Source organism: Chanodichthys erythropterus, chromosome 7 (genome assembly GCF_024489055.1).
Source record: "Chanodichthys erythropterus isolate Z2021 chromosome 7, ASM2448905v1, whole genome shotgun sequence".
NCBI classification, from domain to species: domain Eukaryota; kingdom Metazoa; phylum Chordata; class Actinopteri; order Cypriniformes; family Xenocyprididae; genus Chanodichthys; species Chanodichthys erythropterus.
Window position 1 is genome coordinate 30,910,122 of NC_090227.1, and position 19,700 is coordinate 30,929,821.

At 35.1% G+C, this 19,700-nt stretch overlaps 1 protein-coding gene across 2 annotated transcripts in view; it reads left to right on the forward strand.

The window, feature by feature from the left end:
- The window catches only part of cdh13 (cadherin 13, H-cadherin (heart)), a 419,907-nt gene that overhangs the window by 355,582 nt on the left and 44,625 nt on the right, over nt 1-19,700 (forward strand). The window lies entirely within an intron of this gene.

A 19,700-nucleotide genomic window follows, 5' to 3' on the forward strand; every position in this document is an offset into this window, starting at 1 on the left:
ATGAAGAGTAAGGACAGAGGGAAAGCTTTAGAGGAGACGACAGAAGGAAGACGACATACGTGTACATGTGCAGAAGTTTCTTTTTTAATGTATCTGTTCTCGGAAATTCATATTAATTGTTTAAACACATCTATCTTTTTTATTAAATTCTATCGATTGATCAATCAATCAGTCAATCAATCAGTCAGTCAGTCAGTCAGTCAGTAAATCTATTGTTGTACTATATATCATTCTTTCATTGTCTTTATGCATCTCTCTGTCCTTCTATCAAACTTTTCCATACTTTTTTCATTCCCTGTAACACAGTTCTGATAATATTAGCAGAAGCTGCCCCATAGATTACCCCATAGCAAGGACAAAGAGTACAAAAGAAAGTGAAACCCCACTGATTTATCTGTCTACCTGTGTCCCATGGTGGTACTTAAGGACTACATGGTAAAAGATATGCAATCAGGCGCCCTTGACAAAAGACGAATATGTAAATTGAGGAATGACTGCAGAATTAGTAGTCTTATCAAGAACTACAGATAGTAGAATTGATATTGTGAGCAACAGGATTATTATAGTCACTATAAAGACCTCTGATTTGAAGCCCAGAGAAATGTGTGCTTTGCTGTCAAAAGATGAAGTTTAAAAGCAACTCCTGGTCCTGTCCCAAATGGCATCCTAAACACTTGCGGTCTTCCTATGAGTCCACACTTTGGTGACGTAACATCGCTGTCGGGAAGAAGTCTGCTGCGGGGCTCGATTCAGTGCGGGCTTGGCAAAAGTGTGCATCGAGAGTGCCTAACGACTGCAAATGGGGTGTTCGTGAACACCCTTCTGAAACCTAAAATGACAAATACGGTCTCATGGACTTAATGGACACGTGCACAGACACATGGCAGCCATTGTAAGTCCACAAGACTGAAAGTGCATATGAAGTGTGCCATTTGGGACAGGGCCTCTGTTGTATTTGTTTCTACATTAATTTATATTCTGAAAACATAGAAATGGTTCTGCTTCAAAGAGAAAAGGGAAACCATTGTTAGATCTTGTTTGATGTCTGATTCTTTTCTTTTTAGTGTATACTCTAATGTATACTCTAATTTTGTTGAACATTGTGCTCTTTTTTTTTGTTGTTGTTTTGAACTGACAGAATTGGCATCGATTTTTCCATACAAACATATTCATATATTGTTCTCTGGATTTATCATAAAAAGCTTGTACATGAACCATAATTCACAAGGATGCCTTTCACATCCTGCCAGTTTTATCTCTTTATTGATGGAAGATAAAAGGAAAATGGTCTAGAGGCATTCAGTGGAATTATTTATTAGAAATTGCTTGTTTATTATCGATGCAATCTGGTGAATTACACAAAATTTCCCTCACTAAGAATGGACTGATTGTTTAGATTCACTCTAACAGCAACCCCATACATTTAGTTAGATTTTTTTTGTGAATAAAACCTGCCACACTTCAAATCATTGTACTTTTTAATAGCACCTTGTTGCAGACATGTTTGAAGCTCTCATTTGAACTCTAATCAATCTTTAGCTGATGTACCTCTGAGTGCTTCTCTAAATAAGTGATTCAGAGGAGCATGTCAGACATGGTTAAGATTTTAGGGTCTCTGATATATTTGCTCTAAGGTTTTTAAGAGTTATCTCCACCCCTTTATTTAGCTCTGTCAGGCTTGTCAGTATGAGGTGAGCTGTGCATCATTGCTAGCCTGAGGGAAATCACAAACACCGAAACTATCAGAATTATGGGAAGGCTTGTTGGGTGCAAGCTCCCTTACCACCACAGGTCATTAGGAGTGATGCTGAGATTTACACTGTAGAATTTGTGTAATAGATTCGATTCTATTTACATTAGCTTACAAAAGATTTGTTGTTGGCACAGTGGGACTTTTTGTACTTTATTAGATTTTCTTGCTTATTAATGTTGAGGTTGTAAGAGCTTCAGTTGGGTCCAAGAACTTCCATAGTCAAGTAGAATCAAATTTCAACAACTGAGGGTTACTTTTCATGTAAAGGGCTCTATTTGACTGTTGTTCGTCATTCAGTTGGATCATATGTTAACGTTCGTGGGTTAGCATGATTTTAAGGCTCAGTGTGATCAAATTTGATTTTAGTCAGCAATCTTATTTGTATACCCAACAATTCAGTCTTGTTTGCATGATTTAACCATATGTTCCATAACAGTCAAAATATGGTACGTAATTCTGAGCAAAACAAAAAGGTCCAGGTAACAAGTCTTGGGAGTGTCATTAAAACAACTCCACTAAACTTCCCTATAGGTACCAGAATCATCTCTTTTAAAGGGTTAGTTCACCCCAAAATGAAAATTCTGTCATTTATTACTCACCCCCATGTCGTTCCACAGCCGTAAGACTTTTGTTCATCTTCGGAAGACAAATGAAGATCTTTTTGATGACAGAATGTAAATTTATGTTCATTAACACAGTGACGTGTAAAATTGCAACAACCACATTTTACAAGGTCAAATATTATTGGGTAAAATTTGGTCTTCCATAGTTTTGGATCATGTTAACCATAGGTAAAACCACAAATTGCACCTCATTGCGTCGGTCTGCAACATGCGAGCACATGAACATTATATTGAACATTTATCAAACTTTTGTTATAATCTTATTATGGAAAATTATATTGCGATAGTTATCATTATCATTTTATCGCCCAGTCCTTTCTGAACATGGTCATATAGTCTACACAGGGAGACTGAAACCTACTGTAGCAGTTGCTCCCCTGCAGAGTACCATCCACATCCAGAATCTAGTGCTTTCCCCTGGATCAGTGCATAAATCCCAGTCCAACTCTTCTTCAAAGCTTTGAGTCTTTGAGTTCATCTCGCTCCAAAAAAATAAAAAGTTTTTGGAACATCTCTGTATATATAATTCTGAGATTGTTCCTCCCTTTGGCTGTGCTGCAGTTTAAAGCTCTGAGAAAAGGAGGTGAAAACTAAAATAAGATGGCTGGAGCTTGCTTGTGTAGAGAATTTCTCACATCTCTTTATATGCCGCATAGTCTGGATCAACAGTGCTCATTCCTAAAGACAATTTCTACAGTTTACACATTCTACAGCGACTAGGAATTTATCATGTTGTGCTAGATGTTCGATTGCTTTCTAACTTAAAAGTTTGTTTTTATTTGATAGAATACACTGTAAACCCTAATGCTCAAAATAAATAACTGGTTTGAGTAGGGTAACCTTAAATTAAACAAATTAGTTCAATCAAATTAACTTTTATGAGTATATAGAACTTTCTCTTTTGAGTTCACAAAACTGACACATTTTAAATAATTGTAATAGTTTAATTGTTTTGAATTTTATGAACTTGTTTCTTTTAATTTAGACAAACTTAAATTGAACTGAAACTTGGCTGGGATTTCAATTTCCCAGCATGCTTCGCCGTGACAATCGAAAGGGAGAGTAAATGGTATAATTAAGTGTTATATAATGTTTTTTTTTTTGTTGTTGTTGTTTTTTTGTTTTTTTGTGCAAGATTAATGTTAAGTGGGATATTTAGTAGTGTTTAATCTTTAGCTATGCTAATTTAGAAGATTTTCTGTTATGTTGGGTTTTATGGTTGGTTAAGCATCATGGTTACAAGTGGAGCATGAGTTTAGTCTGAGAACAGATATGTTGAATGTTCTATATTGCTCATTCAGCAATTGCTATGCTATGCTAGTTTGTTATTAGCTAGTTTTAGCTAGAGTTAGCTAGTTAAAGCTTCCACTACTAAAAATATTAGTATAAGTTGATATTACATGATCATTTTGAATGAAATGTAGTTAAATGCATTCAGGGCCGTTCACATATTGTGTCTTTTGTGTGCTCAAATTCGTTATTTCAAATGTAGCCACGCGGCAGGCTTGCTCATAATAAAAACGTGGCCGCGACGCATATTACAGTGCGTTTTCCAGGCGCATTGAGATGAAAAATTCTCAACTTTTCAGAACGTCGCAAGCGCATCGCAGGTCATGTGACAAGAACCAACTGATCAGCTTCGGCCTTTCCATAACAAAACATCGAAAGCTCAGCTGAACAGCTGATCATAGCTCATTACTGTACAGGTAGTACTTTACTAGTAGTAAAGATAATGCAAGGGCTAGAAATTAATTTATCCTTTGATGAAACTTCCTCGTCGTCATGGAGAGCGCAGTACATGGTTGCATAGCAACGACAGATACCACAGGAGTGCAAGTGCTTTGGAAAGGACGAGAAAGCGGCACGGCCACGCGATATGTGAACGGACCTTTAAACTGGAATGGAGTTGGCTTACTAAAATATTTCAAGTTAAGAACAATTAAAATGTACTAGTACCAAATAAAAATCTGCCAGGTATGATTTGCTTAAACTTTGAATTTCTTAACTTAAAAATTTGGATGTAAGTGATTGCCTCAAATTTTTTGAGTTTTGCCAACTTAGTTTATTTTTTAACATACTACCAGGCAAAAGTTTTAAAACACTAATTTTCCCCAGTTTAATACCTTAAGGCCTGGACAGGGCTTAGATTCAGCCAGGATTAGGCCTTACTTCAATTAGGACATTTAAGTAGCTTTTATAAACATGCCCTAGAAAAAAAAAAAAAACATTTCAGGTGTGCATCTTGAGACAAAACAATGGCACTGACATATTTTAAGTTGCTTTCAGTTCAAACAGCTCAAACATGCACTTTAGTCTAGGACTAGGCTTAAGCCTTGTCTGTGAAACCGGGGCTAGATTACTTTAAAAATAAATCACATTAAATAAAAAATCAATAGAACAATTAATAATCTATTGTTGTATTAAACAAAAAAAAAAAAAAAATGCATAACATCAAGCCCCACCCTAAATTTTTCTGTCATAAAATATATTTTTTTTACACTGAAATACATCACAAGTAAAACAGCATTTCATGTTGATGTGCATCATGTTTATGCTTCCATCGCGTGTTTCTGCTTCTTTTTCGCCTGTGTTTTGATCCCGAGATTCTGTAAAAACATGAATTGCTGGAAAATTCCGTCAATGGCAGTGAACCGTTGTGTCATAAATGATGGAAAAATTCCATCAATGTTTTATTAACAATTTAAAAAAAAAGAAGTGCTTTAAGTGTACCACAGCTGACTTAATTAAAAAAATAGCTTTAATGCATGTTAAATGATTAATATAGTGCATGATTCATTCTAATAACAGCATAATTCCTCATTTGACAGTAGTATCAATACCTGCTCATATTTCAAAGCAGATTTGGGCTGTTTGTGTGCATTTATTTCTTCATATATGTGTTAGAGTGTTCGTAAGATGAAAAGCATGTTATTAGATGTAGCTTTGTCAGTAGTAAAAGCTGTTAAGTGATGTCATTGCTTTAGACACAGCTGCAGTCTGTGGAGACGCTGTGTCATCTGTGCCATTCTAGTGAAACACTCTCACACCTGCACTACCACACTTGATGTTTAACAAATGCAATATCGCAGCCAATATGCTGGATGATATTTCAAGTTACTTCATGAAATTTCTCACGTTGTTTAGCGGTGTTAATTTGTTCCTGACATTGTTGTTCACTCCTCTGCTGCTGCAGTCTGGAAAGGTTGTAGTGGTAGTGACAGTTAATGAGATGCAGAACATGCTGGAATATGTTTGACGAGCATCTCTCTCCTCTCAGCCCTTTGCTCTCCAGACCTAAAGGTATTGACCAAACTACTTCCTCCTTTGTAGGTTCTGCTTCCTGTGCATCCTCCTCTCATTAGTGTGTTGGAACTGCAGTACTCCGCAAGTTCTGAAAGATGACAGACCGTGTCTAGATGACAGGCCAGTTTTCCTCTCATTAGAGCAGAAGATCTCGACCTTCATAACTCCAAGGTCTATTGTCAAAGGTCTCCATACATAGGCTATTATTTTCTATTGATGTATTTCTTGTTTTCAAACCTTTTTTAACAGAAAGTAAAAATATAAACTAAAATAATTGTGATTAATCTTACAAATTATTGTTAATGTAAACTGTTTGAATGCAGAATTTGCTACCCTGGACATTCACTGTAACTTTAACTCATGACTCGCTTTGCTTAGCCAGCTTAAAACGTATTAAAGGAAACATAAAATGCTTAAATATCACTGGAGGATTTGAAATAAAAACTAAATTTGCCAATATGTTTAGATCCGCTGACATTTGTTGGCGGGACAAATGACAAATTTGTCAGTTGAGTTTGCCAAGGTTCTATGCTGCCAAAAATGTCAGAGTTCTTGATTTTTCTCCAGATATGTCCGTTTTCATGTAGAACTACCTTAATAGTTAATCATTTTAATTATTTAATTATTTTAATATGACATGAATTATTTCAAATGATTTTAAGACAACTTGCTGCCTCTGTATTTGGGTTTTGCATGGTGTTGCAGCAACACATTTACATGCAAAAAGTTTTTAGAATAGCACTTGACTTTGGCTTTTCCTTAAGTACATTATGTGGGTGATGTGGGTTTGTATATGTTAATTGTCTCTTTGTGTGTATGTGGGCGAACCATTAATTAATCACCAGTGTTAAATGAACTCTTCTGAAGAGTTAAGTTTAAGTTTGCTGTAAGCGTTGATTAATCACCGGTAGTTGTGTGCATTGTGTTTATTTGGAGGTCTCTCTGTCCCTATTCAACAAAGCAATACTATAGTATGGCTGTCTTTTTTAATTAACAACAACTCTGAAGCCTTCACATCTTGGAAAACTCTTAGCAACCACAGCCGACCCCTTATTCTATCCTTGAGTTCCTGGAACTTAAAGATTGTCGTGAAAATAAATAAATAAATAAATAAAACTAACATGCCGCATTCAGAATAATCTCTTCTGAGCTGAGTTGAGTTAGGTGACAGTGGAGGAGGGAAAAGTTTGGGCTGGTTCACGTCAGGTCTCACTTACTCTGCAGTGGCTGCTTAAAAGAATAACTGCACTCGGAAAAACTGAATTAATCATGATAAATGTGAAGATGCCTGGCCTCCTTGACTCCTTTCTTTACAGAGTTAACCATTTCTTCTCACAGAATGAAGATACGGATGGTTTTCCTCATTTGTTCCACATTGTCAGCTGTAATGCCAAGCAAGTTTCTTATCTTATTTACTCGCACAGAGCCGGCAACGTCCTCATGGTTGTTGTTTACACTTTATTGCATGCTGATACCTCAGATAATTCTGATTTAATCTTGACAAACTATATCTACAGACATATGTGTACAATTTGAATGTATTTTTAAAATATTTCAAAGTGTAATGTATTCCTGTGATGGCAAAGCTAAATTTTTCAGCATCATTACTCCAGTCTTCAGTGTCACACGACCCTTCAGAAATCATTCTAATATGCTGAGATGGTGCTCAAGAAACTTTTCTTGTTATCAATGTTGAAAAAAGTTTGTGGATTATAAATATTTTTGTGAAAACCATGATACATTTTTTTCCAGGATCCTTTGATGAATATATTTCTATAGAAAGCTCAAAATATTTGAAATAGAAATCTTTAGAAACATTATAAATGTCTTTATTGTCACTTTTAAACAAGTTAATGAATACTTGACTGACCCTAAACATGTGGATTGTGATATTCATGCATACATACAGTACAGTCCAAACGTTTGGAACCACTAAGATTTTTAATGTTTTTAAAAGAAGTTTCGTCTGCTCACCAAGGCTACATTTATTTAATTAAAAATACAGTAAAAACAGTAATATTGTGAAATATTATTACAATTTAAAATAACTGTTTTCTATTTGAATATATTTCACAAAGTAATTTATTCCTGTGATGGCAAAGCTGAATTTTCAGCATCATTACTCCAGTCTTCAGTGTCACATGATCCTTCAGAAATCATTCTAATATGCTGATCTGCTGCTCAAGAAACATTTAATGTGTACAATTGTACAAAATATTTGTGTACAATATTTTTTTCAGGATTATTTGATGAATAGAAAGTTCAAAAGAACAGTGTTTATCTGAAATCTAATCTTTTGTAACATTATAAATGTCTTTACTGCCACTTTTGATTGATTTAATGCATCCTTGCTGAATAAAAGTATTCATTTCTTTAATTTCTTTTCAAAAAAATAAAAATAAAAAATCTTACTGACCCCAAACTTTTGAACGGTAGTGTATAATGCTACAGAAGCTTTGTATTTCAGATAAATGCTGTTCTTTTGAACTTTCTATTCATCAAGGAATCCTGAAAAAAAAAGTACACAACTGTTTTCAACATTGAAAATAATCATAAATGTTTATTGAGCAGCAAATCAGCAGATTAAAATGATTTCTAAAGGATCATGTGACACTGAAGACTGGAGTAACGATGCTGAACATTCAGCTTAATTGTAATAATATTTCACAATATTACTGTTTTTTACTGTATTTTTAATTAAATAAATGTAGCCTTGGTGAGCAGACGAAACTTCTTTTAAAAACATTAAAAATCTTAGTGGTTCCAAACTTTTGGACTGTACTGTATATCGGGTGTAGAATAAATTACCCATTTAACGTTCTTTCAACAAATAGAATGACTTTGGGAGTCCAAGAGGAATAGAATTCTGTTAGGGAAAGAATCTTGCACGACTCCATTTTGGCTCATTTTCATGGAAATTCATAAAATATAGGCTTGTCCTACGGAAATAGACTGCAACAAAGCTGTATCTGATCTCTATTTCCTCTTGACATTAATAATGAGTAAGGTGGTATTAGTCTGGGAAACAGTTTTGAGAGACAGCCGTTATTTGGTTAAATAATTAAAACTATCCAAAAGGTGCCAACAGGAAAGATTGTGAGTGGCAAGGCCTCTCTGAAGCATGGTTAAATTGCTTTTCTCTGACTTAATTACAGGGTTATGATTTTCAACCGATGCAAAGAGCTGCTTTTTGTGCCTTATTATGATAATAAATTAGATTTTATGTATTGCATTGCTGAGGCATGATAATTTATGGAAATGAAGCTGAGGTGGTGGTTCCTGTTAGCTCAGTTTTGCAGTTTAGTTCTCAGGCGGCGAGCTCTTGCACAAGGCAAAAAATTTTGAAAGAGATAGAGGATGGATCTATGAGTGTGTGGTGTGTCCACACGCTTGACTGCTGATACCACACCAAGAGCTTTGATGATTCTCACAGTCTTTGCTTAAGCTTACTGTAATCAAGTGAACGTTCGTCTGAACACATGCTCCAGAATCCTCAGTGGCTGAATAAACTTTGCACAGCTTGCCGTATCTTTGTTTATGGGGGTCTCGGATTGGAACGGCATTCTTCTAAGAGGTCCTAGCATTACATCATGTCCGGCTAAATTGCCTCTCTATAACCGGCAGGGGGTTCTTAAGCAGGTTCCAAATAGTACCTAGTCCTATCAAACAGAAATTATGATATAGTGTTCATCAATGTCTGTTCTTTGTTTTATATAACATACAGTATAGTAACACACTATGCAGTAGCTAACATGATGTAGAAATACTTTTACATCATTTAATAATCTTGGTTAATGGTGTTCATTTCTGTTTATACAATTTTCTAACCATATTTACTGGTTTACATGTAAATCACTAATATATCAATGCAAATATAAACAGCATTTACAAGAATGTATTTAAAATTTGAAATTTCTGTCATTACTCACCATCATGTCATTCCAACCCCATAATACCTTCGTTCATCTTTAGAACACAAATTAAGATATTTTTGATGAAATCCGAGAGTTCCCATAGAAAGCAACGCAATTCCTACATTCAAGGTCCAGACATTGTTAAAATAGTAAACATGACTGCAGTGGTTCAACCTTAATGTTAAGAAGTGAGGAGAATTTTTTTTTTTTTGTGCGCAAAAACAAATAAAAAATAATGACTTTATTCAACAATGTCCTGTCATTCTTCTACATTGTTAATGTTGAAGACACATTGCAGAGCTTCCTTGTTCTACGTCAGAATGCCGACTCAGTATTGGCGGGCTCCTGCATCGGCATCACACGCATACGTTGTGGTGCTCACGTGAACGGCGCCAGCCAATACTGAGTAGTGTTGTCAAAAGTACCAACTTTGATATCAAGATGATACTGAAATTTTAAAAATGTGATGCTTTGAGTTCTGTTGAGAGGATTCGTAAAACACCTCTGATTGGCCATTGTGTTCACGTGCTCATCAGATATGTCTGTGATTGTCTACAAAGATCAACACTTCAAAAACATGTTGTAAATAGACATCAGTGATGCTCTTCACTGAGTGCTTACACAGATACACACAGGAGTATTTGAAAGCAGGCGTATATCAGTAGACCGGTCCGCTGATCGACTCCTGCTTTCAAATGTTCCCGCTCCTACTTTCAAACGCTCCTCTACATTGATCATTGTAGCTAATCACAGACATATATGTTGAGCACATGAACACAATGCCAGTGTTTTTGTGTTTTTAAACACAATCAGAGATTGTCAACAGCGCTCAAAACATTTTCTTTTTTTAATTTCAGTAACGACTTGGTATCGAAGTCTGTACTAATACGGAGCCAGCATACTTGAAATTGTTGAATAAAGTCGTTATTTTTGTTTTGTTTTTTGCACAAAATGAGTATTCTTGTCACTTAATAACATTAAGGCTGAACCACTGTAGTCACATTGACTATTTTAACAATGTCTTTACTTCTCTGGACCTTTAATGTTTCTTTCTATGGGAAATAAAAAACCTCTCAGATTCCATCCAAAATATCTTAATTTGTGATCCGAAAATAAACGAAAGTCTAGCGATTTGGAAAGGCATGAGGGTGAGTAATTAATGAAAGGATAGATAGATAGATAGATAGATAGATAGATAGATAGATAGATAGATAGATAGATAGATAGATAGATAGATAGATAGATAGATAGATAGATAGATAGATAGATAGATAGATAGATAGATAGTTAGTTAGTTAGTTAGTTAGTTAGTTAGTTAGTTAGTTAGTTAGTTAGTTAGTTAGTTAGTTAGTTAGTTAGTTAGTTAGTTAGTTAGTTAGTTAGTTAGTTAGTTAGTTAGTTAGTTAGTTAGTTAGTTAGTTAGTTAGTTAGTTAGTTAGTTAGTTAGTTAGTTAGTTAGTTAGTTTTGGTTACTGTAAAATATGAGTGGCTTGTAACTTGAAAAACAACATTTCCAAAGTAGCATCCCCAACCTTGGAGAAAGTGTGTATGTGTGTTTGTGTCAGTGTTTGCTGAACCTGTGAAGGCTGTCAGAAGGTTAAGCAACAGAGTGAGATGAATGGATGGCGAGCGACAGTCTGAACTTTAACGAGGAGTTAATGGACAGGCTGGCAGAACGGACTGCACCCACAGAAGGGGTCTGATTCCCTCTGAGTCTGACCATGGCTGATTGATGGGCCGTCTCCCCCTGTTTATATTTTCCTGCCTCCCTGTCACATTTATTTCCTTTGTACAGCTCTTTCTGCCAATATGAAACCGAAATATCTGCAGGGGTGACAACGGCAATTTGTCCCATACATGAGAGTTGAGGGATAGTTTATAGCACAGCTGTTTTTCATCAACCTCTGCATCTTTGTGCACTGATCTGATCTGGGGTCTGGTGGATGCACATATGGGAGTTGAGTTGAGTTAAGTCAGTGTGAATGAATCCCACCAAGAGATGAACTTTGAACGAGAATGTTGCTGAGTTTGGGAAATGTGATTTTCACTCAGAACATGGTCCAAAGCAGTTCCAAACCACTCTGTTGTTGAATTGCAATGGCTAAAAGTAATATCCTAATGGGTGCATCCATCCTATTTTACAAACATAGGACAGTCAGAGCATTAGTATAAGTGTGCCACTTGCTCGTCTCTGCGGATATGTGTTTGCTAAAAAAGAGATCTGTTTTTTGGGCCATAGGATGTAATAAAGTTCAGCACAGAACAGGATATTAAAAATTAAAGCAGATATTAAAGAGGAGCTATTATTTATTTATTTTTTTTACATTTTCAACTTTATTCAGTGTGTAATGTTGCTGTTTGAGCATGAATATTCCTCATTTAAATATTTCTCGCCTAAGGCATATGCAAAAAAAGGGACAAGGCCTGGTTGAGTTGCGTTAGTAGTGTGTTGAAACATTACATTTCTGAAACACGCTCAAAGATGTTGACCAATCACAACAGAGCCAACCAATCAGAGCACATTGTGCTTTCCGGAAGGAGGGGCTTAATAGAGACTGTAACTAAACAGAGCGTTACTAACAGACTGGGAAAAGAGGTGCTACATCAATTCAAAATATATGAAAAGTAATGTTTTTTTTAACCATTCAAGCATGAAAACCTACTCTTGTAGACCGCAAAAACAAAATCAAGACTTTGAAAAAGGGCCTTTTTAATACTAAGACAAAAAGGTTTTACATCAAGTGTAAATTTTCAGCACAACAAAATAATGTGTGTATGAACTCCAAAATATTGTTCTGCAGTGATGTCTACAGTACATATATATTATTATTTTATCATTATTATTGGGAGGCTAGGGCATTTTTTCAGTGCTTTGGTACTGATCAATTCAATTCAGGTTACTTTATAAATAGGACTTTGTAGATACTGTAAGAGCATGCTTATATAATTAGTATCTATTGTTTTAAGAGCATGCTTATATATTTAGTATCTATTGTTTTAAGAGCATGCTTATATAATTAGTATCAATTCCATTTGATGCTGTTAGTGGCACAGATGTTTTACACTTAAAAATGCATATACTTTCATTATTTGCATCATCATAATATGGATCTTTATTGGAGATTTTTTTTTTTTTTTTTTTTTTTTTTTATCAAGCCAGTTCAATGTGTGGGTCAGCATTGGTTTCTTCTCACATGGATCTATGCCATGAGCACAAACCAGGAATAAAAGGATCAGAATTTATGTCAGAGAGCCAGAATGGCCCTCCTGCAGCAGAGAAGCAGTTTGCAGCTCTCCCCTGTTCTCTATTAGATGGTAACGTGGAGAAAAGCCCCTCTGGCCTCCGCCTCCTTGCAGTGATACAGGAGCATAAATATGCACGGCACCCCAGGCCCTCTCCAGGCCTGACATATCATGAAAGGGTGTAAGGAGTAAAAAGTGTATGAAAAGGTGTTTCAAGGAAAAGCATTTCATATATTTTAGATTTAGGTGAAGAAGAATGAATCTTGTTTCTGTTGGTTTTTTTGTTTTTTGTTTTTTGGTTGGGGGTTTAAGCTTACTAATGCCCTAACACTGGTGAAGTGAGCTTATTAGATTATTGAGCAGGTTTTTAGATTTGTGAGCAGTTGTGATTATGGCTGAAATATTGGTTTCTTGTCTTCAATCCAGCTATCAGGCAACATGGAGACCTTAAAGGGTTAGTTCACCCAAAAATGAAAATTATGTCATTAATGACTCACCCTCATGTCGTTCCAAACCCGTAAGACCTCCGTTCATCTTCAGAACACAGTTTAAGATATTTTAGATTTAGTCCGAGAGCTTTCTGTTCCTCCATTGAAAATGTATGTACGGTATACTGTCCATGTCCAGAAAGGTAATAAAAACATCATCAAAGTAGTCCATGTGACATCAGAGGGTCAGTTAGAATTTGTTGAAGCATCAGGTCCAAAAATAACTAAAAATACACCTTTATTCAGCATTGTATTCTCTTCCGGAATCCTTTCCATTGAATTGATTCCATTGAATTGATTCCATTGAATCATTTCTTCTGTTGGCATGGTAATGCACTTTTACGTCGCCGTGGTTGTTTTTGGCGATTAGGATATCCGCAACATTTTGAAGCATCAAAAATACATTTTGATCCAAAAATAACAAAAACTACATCTTTATTCAGCATTGTATTCTCTTCCGGGTCTGTTGTCAATTCGCGTTCACGACACTGCTTCTTCTTCTTCTTCCCTGTTTTACGGCGGTTGGCATCCAGCTTATTGGTGCATTACCGCCCCCTTCTGCTCCGGAGTGTGGTTCATGACTACGCAGTGACGCTGCTGACGTGTTATCTAGTGCGTCCGAGCTTCGTTTACAGTCTGAGGGAGACGCACGCTGTATTCAAGCTATTCTACATTGTTTGTATTTTGGTATTGCTGTATTTTTTAAAATGGTGTGTAAGTGTGCATGTCGCGAATGTCCTAAAACAACCACGGCGACGTAAAAGTGCATTACCAACGAAGACAGATGAAAGGATTCAATGGAATCAGTTCAATGGAATCAATTCAATGGAAAGGATTCCGGAAGAGAAGACAATGCTGAATAAAATCATAGGTTTTGTTATTTTTGGACCAAAATGTATTTTCGATGCTTCAACAAATTCCAACTGATGTCACATGGACTACTTTGATGATGTTTTTATTACCTTTCTGGACATGGACAGTATACCGTACATACATTTTCAATGGAGAGACAGAAATCTCTCAGACTAAATCTAAAATATCTTAAACTGTGTTCCGAAGATGAACGGAGGTCTTACGGGTTTGGAACGACACGAGGGTGAGTCATTAATGACAAAATTTTCATTTTTGGGTGAACTAACCCTTTAATTATCTGCCAAACACATGACAAGTTAAACATGTGCAGTTTACATTTTCACTTTTTCAAGATTGTACATCAGTCATTGTTAATATCTTGCAGTGTTATAATTTTTCTCATCGTGTATTTGTTAACAAAATGTTTTAATTAAAAACATTCAATTAAGCCAGGGATTCCCGGGCTTTTTAATCAACCAAATCCCTTTGATGTAAAATATTAATTTTATGTACCTCCTGAGATTCACCCAAAAATGAAACTTCTGTCATTATTTACTACCTTGAATATTTGGTTTAACTAAATGTATTTTTTTCTTGATTAAATTTACATGTATGCCATTTATCAAAAATTATTCTATAAAATTAAAGTATATTTAACTCAGAGGGGGTAAAAAAAAAAACATTACTAAAACAAATGACAGGTTTGGAACAACATGAGGGTAAGTAAATGATGACAGAGTTTTCATTTTTGATTGAACTATCCTTTCAATATTTCAAGAATTTAACAACACATTTGCACATTCATGGTTCTCTGATATCAGTTAATGGCCAAAACATGAAGGTAAACAAATAAATGATTTAATATTTTTTTAAATTGTAAAATTATGAATATTTATTATAATATTATAAATATAAAAATCTTTTTTCAGTAAGTGCTGTACAGTTTTTTGTTGTTGTTGTTGTTTGTTTGTTTTTACACTGTCAGAAAAGAGGTACGGTGCTGTCACTGGGGCTGTACCTTAAGGTACAAAAGTGAAAAGGTACATCTTTGTACCTTACTTACCACTAAATGGTGCATATTAGTACCTTAAAGGTACATATTAGTACTTTAAAAGTGCATATTTGTACCTTAAAGGTACATATTAGTACCTTTTTACCTTTGTACCTTAGGGTACAGCCCCAGTGACAGCACCGTACCTTTTTTTCTGACAGTGTATTTTCATTTTACATTTTTATGTTTTAACTAATTATCTTTTCATAAACTCATAAACTCCCTGCAGTTTCCTCACAAACCCCTAAGGATTTGTGAGCCCCAGTTTGAGAAACATTTAATTATTGTTATGATGTGCATTTTCCATCTTATCTTTGGGCCTGTTTACACTTGGTCCCTTAATATGATTTTTTTTTTTTTATGTGATTCTATCCATCATGTTAAAACTCTTCCATTTACAACTGGCCACATAAATATGTCTCCACAAAACAAATATAAATCTGATCTTCAATTCCTGCACTGTATGCAAACTTAATGGAGTTAATTTCCACAGAAGCAACAGATATAAGCTGCAATTTATTTATCATTAGATAATTTCCAGATCAAAGACCGCAATAGGAGAGAGAGCGGCATCAGCACTGGTAAGATAATTTAGGTTGTGTCCAAAATTGACTATTCACTATTCCCTACATTAGTCCAGTAATATAGTTCACTCAAGGGAGTAAATGAAAAAGAGTGAGCGAATTTGGACACTTTTTTTTTTTTTTTTTTTGCATAGTTTGTGCTTGCTGTTTAATAATCATTTGAAACAACTGGCAGTTCCAGTAGTAAGGTGAACACCGTCACCTCTGATAGCAGATCAATCTAAATTTTAATGCAGACACACACATTTTCTGTAAAGCTGCTTTGAAACTATATGTATTGTGAAAAGCGCTATACAAATAAATGTGAATTAAACTGAATATGTATTCACACATACTACTCTTTTGGCATACTGTTTTCTCGCATACTATATAGGGAAGTATTTGATTTCAGACACAATGCTACTGTCTTACAGACTAAAATGGATGCTGATGAAACTTCTGTGTCTTTTATCCTTTCTTGGTGGACTTTGGGACTGGAGAAGATCCAACCCAGATTCTACTTGAGACATAACAGCTAACAGGGAACATTCTCAGAACTTCGGCTAACATTCTGGCAAGGTTTTCTCAAAGTTACGAACAAATGTTTTTTTTTTTCCAGTAACATTAATAGAACGTAATAGAATGTCCTTAAAACGTTAGCACAAAAATGTTGTTATACATAATTCATGGCAGGTATTTTTTTTTTTTTTTCCTGAAACGTTAAATGTTACTACTTATTTGTAAATTCAGAGAACATTCAAAAGTAGCATTCCTGTATGTTTGAAGAATGGAATGTTCCCATAACGTTCGCATAACCAAGAAAAATGTTTTTGAAACATTTAAAAAACTGGATGTTATGAACATTCTGAGAACATTGTGAAATAACATTTTCATAACTTAATAAGAACATTAGCAAAATGCTCTTTTAGAACATATTTTTGTTAAATAGGTTGCTGGCAAATCACTTTTCTTCTGAATTATTTCCTGTGCAAGCAATATGAAACTTTGGCCAAAAGGATGAGGACTTTGTGGTATCCTTCGTAGTTGTGTTGTTATAATTAGTGTGTCATAGTGTGACAATGTGTGGAAATGAAAACACCTAGATCAGCCGAAGCTTTGATTAGGTGTGAAAAGTCTTTGACAGCTTATTTGTGGTCATTAGCACGTAACATTATAGATAACATATTAATTTGCATAATGTGTTTTTAATGACACACTAATGACATTGAGAGGAGGCTAATTGAGTGAATCACTGTGTGTGTGGATTAGAAAAAAAGCATTGTTAATGAAAGAGTTTTCTTACAGTATGTTTGATCAAGCGTCTAGGCCACACCCCCTTTGCAAACTTTCGGGCTGTCTGATTAATGGCAGTGTAGAAGGTCTGAGAAATAGATTCAAGAAATGAAATATCCATTTGTTTTGTGTCAGTATGAATTGCCAGTTCATTCAAGTTACTCAGAGTGTGCTGTCGAAAAGAAATGGAGGGTTGTCAGAGCCGTGATGCTGCACGGCAGACAACACCAAAAAAAGTAAATGGCCTTGACTTACTTTATGTGGGTTTGCATGTGTGTTTCTGTGTTGTTGTTTTTTTATTATTGGTATTATTATTATTATTATTATTATATACAAGAAAATGTCACACTGTTCAGATTTTTGTACTTTATGTGCATGTGTCTTTGTATTTTTTCCTGAAGATTTTATTATTATTTCTATTATTATGTACAAGATACTGTCAAACTGTTAATGTTTGTACTTGGCATACAAAGCTGCTCCCTTATTCAGCAGCATAAAGCTTGAATAAGCATTTGCATTTGCAACCTTTGAGACACTCCAGGCCATAAAAAATTATCTTACAAATGCCAGCTGATTTTACAGGAGAATTACAAACTATCACTTGCAAATCTGAGTCAGGATGTAAGGTATTTGTACCCAGAGCAGCGTGATGGTAATCTCATGCTGGCTTGTTTCCGAGAGCTTGTCCTCGTGAATCAGAGAACATTTCCCTGAGATGTGTTGTGATAGAATGTTGATAAGATCGAATGGCTTTGTGAAAGATGCTTTTTTGCTGATGGAAGGGCGTACAAGGGGGCACAATAGAGCAGAAAAAGCATACTTCTTTGTCTCAAAATATATCAATCCAAAAAAACATGTTTAAAAAAAAGTTAGCTTAAAAATCATGTAAATATCATGTAATATATTGCTGCTGGGGGAGAAATTTCCCAAAACAAAATTATGGTTTTCACAAAAATATTAAAAAGCACAACCGTGAATGATAATAAAAAGAAGTGTTACTCAAACACCAATTCAGCACATTAAATAATTTCTGAACGATCATTTGACACTAAAGATTAGAGTAATGGCTGCTGAAAATTGCAATGAATACATTGCATTTTAAAATATATTAAAATAGAAAACAGGTATTTATTTTTTTTCATATTTCACAATATTACTGGTTTTACTTTTGTTATATATAAAATGGAGCCTTTGTGAGCACCGTGTCCTAACCAGAAATGACGCGATGCCGTGACACGCGATTAAAGGTGCCCAAGAATGCTTTTTCACAAGATGTAATATAAGTCTAAGGTGTCCCCTGAATGCGTCTGTGAAGTTTCAGCTCAAAATACCCAATAGATTTTTTTTTAATTAATTTTTTTAACTGCCTATTTTGGGGCATCATTGACTATACACTGATTTTGGCAGCGCGCCACCCCTTTAATTCGCCTGCTTCCTGCCACACGAGCTCTCAACTCTCAACAGTGCATTTACAAAGTACACACAGCTAATATAACCCTCAAATGGATCTTTACAAGATGTTCGTCATGCATGCTGTATGCATGCTTCGAATTATGTGAGTAAAGTATTTATTTTGATGTTTACGTTTGATTCTGTATGAGTTTGAGGCTATGCTCCGTGGCTAACGGCTAATGCTACACTGTTGGAGAGATTTACAAAGAATGAAGTTCTGTTTATGAATTATACAGACTGCAAGTGTTTAAAAATGAAAATAGCGACGGCTCTTGTCTCTGTGAATACAGTAAGAATACAGTAAGAAACAATGGTAAAAGGAACTAAAAGTTTTTTTCCTAACCAGCTGCAACATGCGATGATTGTATTTAGAAACCATTTCTATTTCTCCGCAACATTGTGACTGGAACAGCAACACAAAGTATGTTAATGATAATATCAGGCACTGTTTATGTGCTTTATTTAATGTTAAAAGCATCTAATGTGAGTTTAAATATCATTCTGTGTTCCCAGCTTTTATCTGTAATGAAAACAACACTGGCTAATTCACCTCAGATCTTGAAAATAAATAAATGGGCACAAGAACATTCAAACTGTCAACTCAATGCAAACAAACAAGTGTATTCTATGACAAGATTGTTTCAGTCACCCGTGTGTACTTTAAATAATGGTGTAATATTCATGAATTTTACTATCTACTTACCCATTTCATTGTGTCTGCTGTGCTCTTGCCAAGAGAGCCCGCCCATACTCTCTTCTGATTGGCTGTGGTTTTTGATTGATTTTATCGCTTCTCATTGTCACATCGTGTCTAGTGTGGACAGTCAAATTGCTTGTCGCTCGAATCTTATTGCATTGTGTCTGGTTAGGACACAAAACCTTTTTCTTTTTTTCAAGAAAATCTTACAGACAGTAGTGCATGGGTAAAATTTTGTATGCGCATATTTTACAAATCTTAATAATTTTTCTTCCTTTTTTTTTTTTTAATAGAAACTTACTATAACGTGTTATTAAAGAAAGAAGAATCATATACAGTATAGAGAAACTCAGCTATGTGTCTTTATTCCCCAGATCTGTTTTTGCTTTAGGAACAATTCCATTTTTTTAACCCCTTAGGAAAGGAAAAAAATCTTTGTTGGTTGTGTGAATGTTTGAGTTCTTTTGG